This window comes from Mytilus galloprovincialis, chromosome 3 (assembly GCF_965363235.1).
Source record: "Mytilus galloprovincialis chromosome 3, xbMytGall1.hap1.1, whole genome shotgun sequence".
Taxonomy (NCBI): domain Eukaryota; kingdom Metazoa; phylum Mollusca; class Bivalvia; order Mytilida; family Mytilidae; genus Mytilus; species Mytilus galloprovincialis.
This window is the reverse complement of record NC_134840.1, coordinates 26,590,028-26,601,852: the sequence shown is the minus strand read 5'-3', so window position 1 is coordinate 26,601,852 and position 11,825 is coordinate 26,590,028. Positions and strand designations below refer to the sequence as shown.

Here is an 11,825-nt window from a genome sequence, read left to right as displayed (position 1 = left end):
ATAGAAAATTTGTTATCTGCTGGCCCGATAATAGGTGAGCGGAAGCCAGGTTAAAACTATTTTTTTTAACACATATATAATTCAAAGCACTTACTATTATTTCAAAAGCAAGTTAAATTTAAACGTTTATTTTTATTTTTGGAGCTATGTGATTGACTTTGTTTCAATGCAAAATGGTTTATCAAATTTATGATGCAATGAGATCTTTAACTTTTATTTTTTCATAGTCATATGCAGCTCTGACAGTTACAAAATTATTATGCATACATGAAGCATTTTAGAAATAATTTCAAGTTCATGTTGTGATAGGTTTGCATTGCAACAAATGAATGAATGTTCAATGAATTTGTTTCCCTGTCATAAATTCTTCTTTACACTTTGACTTTGATAAATGTTTTTAAACGAGTATAGGATTAAACAAGAGGCTGTCACAACGACAGCAAACCGGATTTATTAACATTTATTTGTGTCCTGGCAATATCACAAGAACCATTACTGATGATTGGTGAAAGTGAAAATCGTCAATATCAAATTTGACCTCCATTTTGTCATCAGTATCAACATATTAAAATTTGAAAAGCTTAGATTGAATGGTTCGTGAGTAAATGCAACAACGTGAATGGAAGCACCATTTTACGATCTTTCAAGATTCATAACTCCTGAACGGTAAAAGTCAAAATCATCATTATTCAACTTGACCTCTATTTTGTCATCAGTAACAACATGTTAGAATTTGAAATCTTTGGTTGAATAGTTCATGAGAAAATGCACGGACACGACTGGAAACACCATTTTTCAATCATTCAAGAACCATAACTCCTGAACGGTAAAAGTCAAAATCGTCATTATTGAACTTGACCTCCATTTAGTCATCAGTAACAAAATATTAAAATTTGGGAAGCTTTGGTAGAACAGAGCATGCGTAAATGCACGGACACGACTGGAAACGCCATTTTACGATCTTTGAAGAACCATAACTACTGAACAGTAAAAGTCAAAATCGCCATTACTTGACCTTCATTTAGTTGTCAGTAACAAAATATTTAAATTCTAAAAGCTTTGATTGAACGGTTCATGAGTTAATGCACGCCCGCCCGCCGAGCATCCCCAAATCAATATGGGCGTCAAGTTGGTTACCTATTCCCTATTCCCTATTCGTTACCTATTCCCTGTTGAGCAACATTGGAGTTGGAATTTCCAAAAGAGGTCTTGTTACCATGGAAACAATGCAAAAAGGTCAAAAATTTCAAAAATAAGAGTTTTGAGTAAACTGGATGAAACTTTACAGGAATGGTAACTGGCATAGGCAGAGTTGAATTTTGAAGTTGGAATTTTCAAAATGGCCGCCGTAACCATGGAAACAGCAAAAATATCAAAAATTTTAAAATGTTCAAACTTAATGAAACTTTGCAAAAATGTTACTAGAAATCTGTAGATGCTCTCTTTGACTTTGAGATTGTCAAAATGGCTGCCGCTCACCTGGCAATAGGGGGAAGGGTGCCATCCGTTATTGCTAGCAATTACAAATCTAGTTGTTATTACGCTTATATCTGGTAATAGTTCTAAATTTGTTGAGGTAAAATGATCTTTTTATGACCTATTTATATGTGTTTGTGCTAAACCGATCCTTTTACTTGATGTTCGATACGCATTTGTTCCTTATTTGTTTTTTTATACGTTCTACCTTTTAACTGCTTTATGTCCGTATGTTTGAAGATGGATATTGGTTCGACGGGATGAAATCACCGTGTTAGCGCTTGCAAAAAAAAAGAAGATGTGGTATGAATGCCAATGAGACAACACTCCACAATAGACCAAAATGACACAGAAATTATCAACTATAGGTCACTGTACGGCCTTCCACAATGAGCATAGCCTAAACCGTGTAGTCACCTATTCGTTCCTGAATCGCTTTTAATGCGCGGGGTATACGTTGCACCTTAAATCGTTTTTCAATTGTGTCCGTGTCTCTGGTGGTACAAATGTGTTCTTAGAGATGAAATTACCTTATTAGCGCGCATGTACCCGTTCCAGCGCTCGGTGAATATCCTGTTACATATTCCTTACCTATTTGTTACTTATTCACTTATAAAACGTTTGTTGTACGTTGCACCTTTTAGAAAGGAATTTTCAATTGTGACCAAGTCTCTGGTGATAAAAATGTGTTCTTAGAGATGAAAATACCATGTTAGCGCGCATGTACCCGTTCCAGCACTCGGTTAACGTTAATACCCTGTTACCTATTCGTTACCTATTCGTTACCTATTCACTTATGATACGTTTGTTGTACGTTGCACCTTTTAGATAAGGATTTTCAATTAAATTCATATCTCTGGTGGTAATAATGTGTTCTTATAGATGAAATACCCCTATTAACGCGTATGTACCCGTTCCAGCGATCAGTAAATACCCTGTTACCTATTCGTTACCTATTGACTTATAATACGTTTGTTGTACGTTGCACCTTTTAAAAAAGGATTTTCAATTGTGTCCGTGCACCTTTTAGAAAAGGATTTTCAATTGTGTTCATGTCTCTGTTGGTAACAATGTGTTCTTATGAACTGAATTAAAAATCCTTTTCTTAAAGGTGCAACGTACAACAAACGTATCATAAGTGAATAGGTAACGAATAGGTAACAGGTTATTTACCGTGCGCTGGAACGGGTACAAGCGCGCTAATAGGGTCATTTCATCTCTAAGAACACATTGTTACCACCAGAGACATGGACACAATTAAAAATCCTTGTCTAAAAGGTGCAACGTACAACAAACGTAATATAAGCGAATAGGTAACGAATAGGTAACAGGGTATTAACCGAGCGCTGGAACGGTGGCATACTGCCTAATAGGGTTATTTTGTCTCTAAGAACACATTGTTACCACCAGAGACATGAACACAATTGAAAATCCTTTTCTATAAGTGCAACGTATTACAAACGTATTATAAGCGAATAAGTAACGAATAGGTAACAGGGTATTAACCGAGCGGTTGAACGGGTACATACGCGGTAATAGGGTTATTTCATCTCTAAGAACACATTGTTACCACCTGAGACATGGACATAATTGAAAATCCTTTTCTAAAAGGTGCAATGTACAACAAACGTATTATCAGTGAATAGGTAACAAATAGGTAACAAATAGGTAACAGGGTATTAACCGAGCGCTGGAACGGGTACATACGCGCTAATAGGGTCATTTCATCTCTAAGAACACATTTTTACCACCAGAGACATGGACACAATTAAAAAACGATTTATTTCAAGGTGCAACGTATACCTCGTGCAAATAAGGAACGAATAAGTAACAGGGTTTCATCCGAGCGCTGGAACGAGTACATATGCGCTTATAGGGATATTTCATCTATAAGAACACATTGTTACCACCAGAAATATGAACTTAATTGAAAATCCTTTTCTAAAAGATGCAACATACCACAAACGTATTAAAAGCGAATAAGTAACGAATAGGTAGCAGGGTATTTACCGAGCGCTTGAACGGGGACATACGCGCTAAAAGGGGCATTTCATCTTTAAGAACACATTGTTACCACCAGAGACACGGACACAATTGAAAATCCTTTTTTAAAAGGTGCAACGTACAACAAACGTATTATAAGTCAATAGGTAACAGGGTATTTACCGAGCGCTGGAACGGGTACATGCGCGCTAATAGGGTAATTTCATCTCTAAGAACACATTGTTACCACAAGAGACATGGAGACAATTAAAAATCCTTTTCTAAAAGGTGCAACGTACAAAAAACGTATTATAAGTGAATAGGTTTCGAATAGGTAACGAATAGGTAACAGGGTATTAACCGAGCGCTGGAACGGGTACATGCGCTCTAATAGGGTCATTTCATCTCTAAGAACACATTGTTACCACCAGAGACATGAACACAATTAAAAAACGATTTATTTCAAGGTGCAACGTATACCTCGTGCATTAAAAGCAAATAAGGAACGAATAAGTATCAAGTTATTATCCGAGCGCTGGAACGAGTACATATGCGCTAATAGGGTAATTTCATCTATAAGGACACAGTATTACCACCAGACATATGAGCTTAATTGACAATTCTTTTCTAAAAGGTGCAACGTACAACAAATTTTTAAAAGCGAATAAGTAACGAATATTTAACAGGGTATTATCCGAGCGCTGGAACGGATACAAATGCACTTATAGAGTTATATTACCTCTAAGAGCCCAAATCTTCCACCAGAGACAACAAAACAATTGAAAATGATGTTTTAAAAGGTGCAACGTAAGATACACGTATTACAAGCGAATTATAAGCGAGTGATGGAACGAATTAAACAAGGTAATAGCATGCTCCGAAACGATGTAGACCCTGCTTACATGTTTGACTCCACCACATTATGTTAGTATGTGCCTTTATCTAGACAAGAGCCTGAAATTAAGTAGTTATCGTTTGTTTTTGTGTTTCTGTAATGGCCTGACCATTAAGTATAACCGACGATTGGGCTCAAGGAGAAAAGACTATCAGGTGCTGATACTTTAATTATGAACCAATCTGACATATGGTAAAAAGCTGAAAAACAAATAAAATACAATTTTACAATGTGTTCAATTAATGTTATTAAAACGAAATGTCAAAAGTAATAGATAGCACAGTCCGTTGAATCCGAGAAAATGTTGTAAAGTTAACTCACTCTGTGGTTAGCCACGAATTGTGTCCTAGATGACGTTTGTCCTTTGAAAAGTTCTCCAGAACTGGTATGACCTTGCAATGTTCAGTTTGAGAGAGGGAAAGGTAGCGACGGTACGATGTTTTAACGTTAAAGATGAATAATCCTCCTAGGTTGGAACACATAAATAGATTAAGAATATAATCAAACGAACTATATAAATTACGGAACGGTGTAACAGAATACTCCCCGTCTGATGTCTATCTGATATCACTTTTCCATAACTTAATCGCATATGAATATATGAAATAAATAAAATCCGAACATAAATTGATTATGTACAAGAGTAATGTCCACTATTGGTCGTATGAGAAATGTCAGGTTTCAACTTCCGGCATTTCACTATAAAGTTTCCAGAATAGATTAATTCCACGGAAAACTGGGTTTGGCACAGTTTCTTGTCCTATGAAGAAGGATCTCTCCAATGAGATCGCTGTGATTTGTAGAATGTTCCATAGCTGTTGTTGAGGTAGTAGGAACTGTTTTCTCCAACGTTGTTAGACGGCGACGACGGTTGAAGGTGGTCCTCCGGTGGGTATGACGAGAGCTAATACTCGGTCCTCTTCCAGTTTGGCGAAATGTAACATCTTTTTGAGTATCAGACGAAATTAAGCGTTTCGTCCTAACGTTCCATCCTGCTGATCCAGTGGTTCTATCTGTGAAGTGGGGTCCTCTATGTTTGATTTTGTTGTAGTAATGTCCAAGAAAAGGTGTTACTCTGTGACGATGTCCAGATAAGACTACTTGTTCCTTTTCACTTATATTCAAGTCAGATTTGGCAATACTGCTTCCTTCTCGTAGTAGACGTTGCTCATGCAAGGGCAGATTGAGATTGGCAATAGGTCCTTCTTTCGGAATAGGTTTCTGAATGCTATTGATTTCCTCTCCATGAACTTTAGGTTCTGTTGATTTCGGATTGAAACTTTCTTTATCTATAGATTTTTCTATAGAAGTCACAGATTTTGCTTTTAGTGACGCGAGTGATGTCCCTTTAGATGAATTTGTGCGTTTACCAGGCTTGGTACTAGGTCCTGTACATTCAAGGGATTGTATTGAATGCGATTTAGCGACCTTGGCATTCGAATGAAGGTTTTTGTCGTTAGACTGAACAACAATTGGATTATTGTCCTTAACGGCTATTTCCGGTCTTGAGGCAAGACGTTGTTTTGATTCCGTGATTGAAACGTAAGTTATCTTTGTGTTGACTTCAATAGGAACAGTTTGTTTGTCAATGTATGTATTTCCAATTATGACCCAACCAAGTCTCAACTTTTGGGCAAATGGAGTTCGTGATGGCCCTAAGCGTTGTTCAAGGACGTGGTGTGCCTCTATAAGGTCCCTTCCAATTAGGAGTAGAATTTGACAACGTTCCTCTAGTGGTGTAATACTTCCTCTGAGTTCTGTCAGATGAGGATGATGCATTGCAACTTCAGGAGTAGGAATTTCGTCTCGATTATTGGGAATATTATTACATTCAATTAATGTAGGCAGATCAAATTGTACGTCACTATGTACAGATTTTATGACGAAATCTTTTCCTCTTTTCCCGGAAGTAGCTACTCTACCGGAGCATGTCGTAAGAGAGTAGTTTTCAGGTTTCTCCCGAACGTTGAACAGACTGAAGAATTCAGGCGAGGCAAGAGACCGGTTGCTTTGGTCGTCAATAATGGCGTACATCCTGATAATTTTGTCTGTCTTGTCTTTGTGGTACACGTCCACAGGTAATATCTTGGCATAAGATTTCTCGCTCTTATGATCTTTGTAGATATCTGTGCAGATCGAACTTACAGAGGTTAACTTTGTTTCAGCTGACTCTGTCTGCTCCCCGCCGTAGACTTGTGTTAGCTCCCCGCCGTAGGCTTGTGTTAGCTCCCCGCCGTAGGCTTGTCTGGGTGAGCTAAACTGGGAACTTTCAGATTGTTGTGGTCTAGTGATGTGAAGTGCTGTGGTATGTCGTTCACTACTTCCACACTCGTTACAACTGATACTTGCGTTGCAGTCCCGACTTCTGTGAGTGGTTGACTCACAACACTTGTAGCACACATTGTTTTGTCTTAACAGTTCCTTGCGTTCCTCGATTGGTTTGGCTCGGAATGCTCGGCATTCATTCAAGGTATGCTTTGTCTTGTGTAGGATACACAGATTTTGTTGTTGACTGCTGTCTTCAGTTTGCTGTTCAACAGCCGTCTTATGGACGTTGACTTTGGAGTACGTCTGAGGTGTGAACCTTGGCGTAGAGTCTTTTGTATTTGGTGTTACTTTTGATCCAAAGATGAACCCAGGATCGTTCTTAATTTTGCTCATTTCCCTGATGAAGGCAGAAAATTCTGTGAATGGCGGAAAGGCAACTTCATATTTGGACTTGTATCTTGAAGCCCTTGTGATCCACTTTTCTTGGGAGTCCGTATGGTAGTTTTTCCACAATAGGATTTATCCCGGACGAAGAGTCAAAGTATGCTAGCAAACATCCCAGCTTGGGATTTTCCTTGTGATATTCTATTTCAGATAGAATGTCAGACAGTTCGTAGAGACGTGCGTTGTCCTTATTCGTCAAGGTTGGGAATCTGGCAAGTTTACTCATGAGAGAGGCTTCCAACATTTCTGGAGCACCATACCGCTCGTCAAGCCTCTTCCATAATCTCTGTATACCTATTGTAGGATTATTGGCGTTCGACGCTCTTATGCTAATGGCGTGTGTAGCAGACTCTGGACCGAGCCACTTGATCAGTAAATCGATCTGTTCTGAGTCAGAGACTTGTAACTCATCAGTCACATTCTTGAAGCTTGCTTTCCAAGTATGGAAGGATTCTGCCCGATCGTTAAAGCTTGTTAACCGGGAGAAAAGCAGGTCCTTACGTAAGAGGAATCTAGTTATCTCCGATGTGAAGTTGATTTGTTGCTGGTGTGCAACAGGGATCTCTTCTAGTACGCCTTGTTTTTGGTGTGAAACAGGGATCTCTTCTAGTACGCCTTGTTTTTGGTGTGAAACAGGGATCTCTTCTATAAAGTCTTGTTTTGTGCGTAAGACAGGGATCGCTTCTTTAACACCCTGTTTTTGGTGTTCAGTAGGGCTCTCATCCGAAAGGCCTAGTCTCTGTATGCCAGTTACTAATTCCAGATCTGGGATTAAGGTAACTTCCGGTGACTTAGTATCGGAAGGTAAGACAGCAGATGTCTGTGACAGCAAGTTCAGTGCCACTGACGGCACGAACGCTGGTGCTTCGTGACTCAGCTCGATCTTAACAGGAATTTGTTTTTTCTTTTGAGGTCCTGTTACTTCTTTTACAACAGTTGATACAGGAAGTTTATTGACGAAATCTTGCACACGCTGGAGCGGGTCTTCCTTTTCGTCAGGGAGATCGCTATACGCTTGGCTATCATCGTATTCCAGGATACGCGCCTCGGCTTCTGCGGCTGCAGCTTCTCTCTGTGCTTCAAGAAGGTTATATTTGGCTTTAAGCTCGGCCTTTTCCCGGCTTACTCGTGCGGCTTCTTGCTGCATTTGAGCCTTTCTGCGCATAGCTTCTTGTTCTAATTGCGTTTTTCTGTGAGCGGCCTCCTGTTCTAGCTGAACTGTTCTCTGTGCGGCCTCATGTTTACGTTGAGCGACTTCTTGCTCCATTTCTGCCTGTTTACGACTGGCTTCCTGTTCCATTTCAGCCTTTTTGCGTGCTGCTTCCTGTTCCATTTCATTTTGTCTGAACAGGGCTTGTTCTTCTAACATTGCTTCCTGTTGTAGGATAAGGGCATGTTTTTCGACAAATGCTATCTTAGACTTTGCAGCCTCTGCCTTGGCTCGCTTTCTCCGTGCCAGGCTTGACATGTCTGACACGTTAGAGCTACCGCTGTGCGAGGTTTTCTTACCCCTTGAGGTCTTTGATTTAGTGGATTTGGCCTTTGTTAGAGCGAGGCGATGCTCGTGTAGTTTTTCCATAACTAGCTCCACTTTAGACAGTCGTAAATCCAAAGAGAGTTTACACGCATCAATTTCTTTTTGACTCTCCAATGTTCGGGTCCTTTTCAGAAAGTCTAGGTATTCATCTGTGAGCCTACGATAATTATTACAGGCTTTAACAAGTTTGTCCTGGACTGTTAGGAGTTGCTGGAGATCGTTAGGAGGCGTTGTTACTTCCAATAACTGGGATTCAATGTCTGCCCAGAGAGCCTCTAGTTCCTGACAGAACTTGTCACGTTTTTCAGTGAAAGCTCCTTGTCCTTTTTCCGTGAGGTCACGTACTCGCCTAGCCTCGGGAGTTTCATCTGACTGTGATGTATTAGACGGGTTTTCTAATAGTTCAGGGACATCTCCATCTTGGGGCTGAATCTCTTCTTGTTGTTCCACATAACTGGGATCCATGTTGACTCAACGTTGTTGGGTTGCTGTCGAGTTCACACAAGATATGTAGTCCACTGTCAGTATAAAGGTATGTACGTATGTACGTTGCTACGTTGTCGTTCCTTGTCTGGATATGTAAAGACAGGTTGTCGTCAATTTACTGTACGTCAAGGGATGACGCGTACATGCAGGGCTCAACAGGTAGGTTGTTATGTAGCTGTATAACTAAAGTGGAGTGGCGTTATCTGTGAGACACAACAGGCAAGTTGTAGACTTTTTACTGTAATGGCCTGACCATTAAGTATAACCGACGATTGGGCTCAAGGAGAAAAGACTATCAGGTGCTGATACTTTAATTATGAACCAATCTGACATATGGTAAAAAGCTGAAAAACAAATAAAATACAATTTTACAATGTGTTCAATTAATGTTATTAAAACGAAATGTCAAAAGTAATAGATAGCACAGTCCGTTGAATCCGAGAAAATGTTGTAAAGTTAACTCACTCTGTGGTTAGCCACGAATTGTGTCCTAGATGACGTTTGTCCTTTGAAAAGTTCTCCAGAACTGGTATGACCTTGCAATGTTCAGTTTGAGAGAGGGAAAGGTAGCGACGGTACGATGTTTTAACGTTAAAGATGAATAATCCTCCTAGGTTGGAACACATAAATAGATTAAGAATATAATCAAACGAACTATATAAATTACGGAACGGTGTAACAGAATAGTTTCATATTTCCGTTTATTTTTTTGTATATGAAATACGGCCGTCAGTTTTGTTGTTTGAATTGTATGAGGTTGTCATGTCTGGGCCTTTTATAGGTGACTACACGGTTTGGGCTATGCTCATTGTTGAAGGCGGTACAGTGAACTATAGTTGATAATTTCTGTGTCATTTTGGTCTAATGTGGAGTGTTGTCTCATTGGCAATCATACCACATCTTCTTTTTTATGCAAGCGCTAACACGGTGATTTCATCCCGTCGAACCAAGATCCATCTTCAAACATACGGACATAAAGCAGTTAAAAGGTAGAACGTATAAAAAACAAGTAAGGAACAAATGCGTATCGAACATCAAGTAAAAGGATCGGTTGATAACAAACACATATAAATAGGTCATAAAAAGATCATTTTACCTCAACAAATTTAAAACTATTACCATATGTAAGAGTATTAACAACTAGATTTGTAATTGCTAGCAATAACGGATGGCACCCTTCCCCCTATTACCAGGTGAGCGGCAGCCATTTTGACAATTCCAAAGTCAAAGAGAGCATCTACAGATGTCTAGTAACATTTTTGCAAAGTTTTATTAAGTTTGCACATTTTGAAATTTTTGATATTTTTGCTGTTTCCATGGTTACGGCGGCCATTTTGAAAATTCTAACTTCAAAATCCAACTCTGCCTATGCCAGTCACCATTCCTGTAAAGTTTCATCCAGTTTACTCAAAATTCTTATTTTTGACCTTTTTGCATTGTTTTCATGGTAACAAGACCTATTTTGGAAATTCCAACTCCAAATGCCACATCTACCAATGTTGCTCATCATTACTGTGAAGTTTCATGAAGTTTTGAGAATTTTGAAAATTTTGGTGTAGTTTCCATGGCAACATAGTAGTTCCAATGATCGCCAAAATCATCCAACACCTGTATAAAGTGGGCACCTACATTGTTTTAAAATATGATGATTCTGAGTTGAAGCATATCCAAACAGTTCACCAAAAAACAAAAACTTATTTTTTTTTCACAATTGTGCCGTTTCCATGGTAACGGCAGCCATATTAAACTGTTCCAGGCCATAATTAAAAAGGGGGAAGGATATTAAAAAATCAAATAAGTAACGAATAGGTAACGAATAGGGAATAGGGAATAGGTAATGAATAGGTAACGAATAGGGAATAGGTAATGAATAGGTAACGAATAGGGAATAGGGAATAGGTAACGAATAGGTAACGAATAGGGAATAGGGAATAGGTAACGAATAGGTAACGAAATGGAATAGGGAATAGGTAACGAATAGGCAACGAATAGGGAATAGGTAACGAATAGGCAACGAATAGGGAATAGGGAATAGGTAACGAATAGGTAACGAATAGGTAACGAATAGGTAACGAATAGGGAATAGGGAATAGGTAACGAATAGGCAACGAATAGGGAATAGGGAATAGGTAACGAATAGGGAATAGGGAATAGGTAACGAATAGGGAATATGGAATAGGTAACGAATAGGGAATAGGGAATAGGTAACCAACTTGACGCCCATCAAATCAATACCGACATTTTTGTCGCAAAAATCCGGTTAAAAATGGTTATCTGTTTTCTTATGGTATTTCAGTAATACATTTGATTTTTTTAAAGTTAACATGCAATGCACATACTCATATCTTTACAAAAGCAAAAATAGAACAATAGTTTGCTTTACAATATAAACGGCAGCAGTTCTTTTGCGCCAATTACTGTTTTTCAGTGGTAACATTTGCGCCAAATTTTGTTTCCAAAATGTTCAAATTGCGCCAATATTTGGAACTCATTTGCGTCAATTTACCAGTACACATATCTATCATAAATATTAACGATTTAAATATATTTATTCTTATTCTTGGCTTAAAAAGTATCATATGTCCGGATATTTCACCATGAAGATGAGAATCCGGAGAGAAATGACTTAAAATTCATTAGACAGTCAATGTACAGAGAGAGAATAAAAACTTATTGCTTTGCTGAATATTTAATAAAGATATGCCAATATACAAGAAAGTATAAGCTTTTGCTGAC

The 11,825-nt window shown here is 38.6% G+C and overlaps 2 long non-coding RNA genes across 2 annotated transcripts; both read right to left on the bottom strand.

The window, feature by feature from the left end:
- Positions 1 to 4,503: 4,503 nt before the first annotated feature.
- On the bottom strand, positions 4,504 to 6,006 carry LOC143067563 (uncharacterized). The gene is made up of 2 exons (XR_012975974.1): positions 4,676 to 6,006; positions 4,504 to 4,554 (listed from the first exon to the last, which is right to left on the bottom strand). It is a non-coding gene; the product is annotated as an uncharacterized LOC143067563 (long non-coding RNA).
- A 3,376-nt stretch (positions 6,007 to 9,382) lies between these two features.
- Positions 9,383 to 9,773, bottom strand: LOC143066372 (uncharacterized). The gene is made up of 2 exons (XR_012975581.1): positions 9,555 to 9,773; positions 9,383 to 9,433 (listed from the first exon to the last, which is right to left on the bottom strand). It is a non-coding gene; the product is annotated as an uncharacterized LOC143066372 (long non-coding RNA).
- Positions 9,774 to 11,825: the final 2,052 nt, after the last annotated feature.